Raw genomic sequence first — 3,519 nt, forward strand, 5'->3', positions numbered from 1 at the left:
ACATGTTTTCTATTTTGTAGGTGTCAGTATCTAACCAGTGCACATAGCTCTCTCGCTCAGACGTCCTGCCAGACCTGACAAGTCCAAGCTAATGTATCCACCCAACGCCGACATTCTCGAATTGAAAGAGATGATGGGGGAGTTGTTCAAAGTCGTGCAAGGGCTCGCCTTGGGATAGAAAGCAATGGATGAGAGGTTGGAAAGGATTGAGGAATGGATGATAAAGGAGAAAGTTCAGGGAAAGGCTCCGTCATCCGTAGTAAAGAAGCCCTCTGGCAATGGTCAGCCCAAGAAGGAGGTTGAATCAGGTGGTATGCCTGCCCGAAAGGAACACGGTAAGGATCGTTACCACCCTTATGCTGCCACTGTAACCACCCCTGTTGGTAATCCACCTGTACAACAGCAACAACCGCTACCTCAACAAAAAGCATAGAAAGCTAAAGGCCAAGGGAAAAAGGGGACGACGGATCGTCAGTTTGATAAGCCACCCGTGACTTATACCCTTCTGTTCAAGAGGTTGAGGGATCTTGGGTTAGTTCGGCCGAGGATATTGGTTCCTGTAGAACTGCATCGAAGACCTGCAAACTACGATGAGAACGCCAGGTGCGAGTTCCATTCTGGGGCACCCGAACATAACATTGAGGGTTGTAGAGCTTTTAAGCATGCCGTCCAGGACATGGTGGATTCTAAGGCCATCAGTTTGGCGCCAACACTGAATGTTAACGCTAACCCCGTGCCAGGTCCCGTGGGGGTGAAAGTGATGTCAAAGGACAAGAGAGGAACAGATGTGACTGATGGGGATCAGTTAAAAACTCCAATGTCTGTGATCCCGAAACATCTGATGAAGAATGGAGCATTCCCTAGTGTTGATAATTGTTGTGCGGCTGTCACCACAAAGGGGTGTGTAGTGATGGGGAAAACGATCTAGAGAATGACGGCAATAGAAATGGACGGTGAAAATTTTGAAACACCAAGTCAGGCAGTTGAAACCGTCAAGGTAGATGATGCCATTCTAGTTGAGAAAGAGAAGAAGTTATCCATTTCTTCTTACAAACAGGCCATGGAAGTGGTGAAGAACGGAGAAGCCCTCGGCTGGGGAAAGATCATAGACATTATGGTGAAAGCAGATATGTTCGGGGTTGGCTATTAGCCAGATCAAGAGTCGTCTAGACAAAACAGAGGACGTCGTCCACCGTTCACATTCATCAGTGCAGGAATGCTGGATCCTGGTCACGCCTGTACAGTGGGTGAAGAGATTGACCGTGACCGCGAGCTTGAGTCGTGGATAAAGTCGTGCGTACCAGGGAACTGGAAAGCCTCAAAGATCATCACTGTCACTCATCATGAAGAGTAGTATTCCTGTTTTCAATTCTGTTCGCATGAAAGCCATACGTTTTTCCCGAAGCGTAATGGTCCATTGTAAGGGCCATCTCATGTGTTTCATTTTACAACATTTTGCATCAGTAATAAATGGATGTTTTTGTGATTAAAAGCGGTGTTCTCTGTCTTTCATTTATTTTTGCAGTTTAAAAATAAAAAAATAAAAATGGCAATGTTTATTTTCATTTTTCTTTCCTTTTGATTCGTCTTGTTCCGACCTCAAAAGAGACTATCCTCCTGATCTCATTGATAACAATTCGGTTACACCTCTGTATGACTTCGACAATCCGATCTATCATGCCGAAGAATAAGGCGAAGAAGATTGTGATCTGCTGGAATTAGCCAGGTTGTTAAGACAAGAGGAGAGGGTGATTCAACCGCACGAGGAGCGATTCAAGATTGTTATTCCAGGCACCGCCGAGGTCAGAAAGGAAGTGAAAATTCGGGTCGTTTCAGAGGTGAGTCGAGAGCAGAATGGTAGCCCTGTTGAAAAAGCATGTGGATACCTTCGCTTGGTCGTGTCAGGATATGCCAGGGTCGGATACCGATGTCGTTGTGCACAAGCTACCATGGAGAGAAAACTGTCCTCTAGAGAAGCAGAACGCCGGTGCCACCTATCAGAGTGACTTTGTTTCATGATATGATTCATCATGAAATTGAATGCTATGTTGATGACATGATAGCAAAGTCCCAAACAGGAGAAGGGCATCCGGTAGACCGGGGCAAGTTGTTTGACCGGTTGAGACAACTCAGACTGAGGTTGAGTCCGAATCAGTGCACTTGTGGAGTGTTGTCCGGTAAAATGCTGAGGCTTATTGTGAGTGGATAAGAGGAATTGAGGTTGATCCTGCCAAAAGAAAGAAAAGAAAGAAAAAAGAAAAAAAGAAAAGGAAAAAGAAATACAAAGAAATGCCTGAACCGAGGACAGAAAAAAAACAAAGGTTCGTGGTTTCTTAGATAGATTGAATTGCATTTCACGGTTCATATCTCATCTAATAGCCACGTGTGAACCCACCCAGGCTGTTGGGAAAAAAAAGAGAGCAAACGGTCAGGTAGAATAATGATGGCCAAGGGGCATTGAAAGATAAAAGAATAAGTTGCAGGAACCTCTGATTCTGATACCTCCTGTGGAAGGAACAACTTTTAATCTGGTACTTGACAGCCCTCGAGGGGTCTATGAGGTGCGTATTGTGTCAGCATGACGAGTCTGGTCGAAAAGAGCATGCAATTTACCTTAGCAAAAAGTTTATCGACTGTGAAACAATACATTCACTTCTCGAGAAAACTTGTTGTACTTTGGCATAGGCTGCTCGCCGACTGAGACAGTATATGCTGGTTCATACCACTTTGTGGATGCCCATGATGGATCCGATCAAGTATGCGTTTGAGAAGTCAGCATTGACCGGACGGGTTACGAGAGGGCAAATGATGTTGACTGAATACGATATTCAGTATACCTCTCAGAAAGCAATCGAGGGGAGTGTATTGTCCGATTACATCGCCCCGCAACCCATTGAGGATTATCAACCAAGGAAGTTTGAGTTCCCTGATTAGGACATCTCGAGGTGCTCAAATCAAAAGATTGTGAGGAACCGATCCCGGAGGAGGGGCCTGACCCTGAATCCGAACGGATTCTGATGTCTGATGGGGGGAGGTTAATGGGGATGAGTTAGTGCCGTTTTGGTTACGCCGAAAAGATCCCACATTCCTTTTGTTACCCGGATAACATTTGAATGCACCAACAATGGTGGCTGAGTACGAAGCTTGTATCCTGGGTATCGATCTTCGGTGCGTACGTCTACTGGGGCAACGCCGCGCTCGCTCGTGTATGGGATAGAAGTGGTATTACCTACTGAAGTCTAGATCCCATTGTGGAGAGTCCTGATGAATGAGAAATTGGAGAGGGCTGAGTGGATAAGGACTCGGTATGACGCGTTGAGCCTGATAAAGGAAAAGAGGCTGGCAGTTATTTGTCATGAGCAATTGTACCCAGTGAATGAAGCGTGTTGTTGACCGAAAAGTGCGACCTTGTGCGTACCACGTGGGAGAGCTGGTATTGAAAAGGATCCTTCCTCCTCAACGATCGTAGGGGCAAGTGGACACACAATTATGGATCCCATTCGTGGTCAAGCGTTCTCT

This window comes from Lathyrus oleraceus, chromosome 2 (assembly GCF_024323335.1).
Source record: "Lathyrus oleraceus cultivar Zhongwan6 chromosome 2, CAAS_Psat_ZW6_1.0, whole genome shotgun sequence".
NCBI classification, from domain to species: Eukaryota; Viridiplantae; Streptophyta; class Magnoliopsida; order Fabales; family Fabaceae; genus Lathyrus; species Lathyrus oleraceus.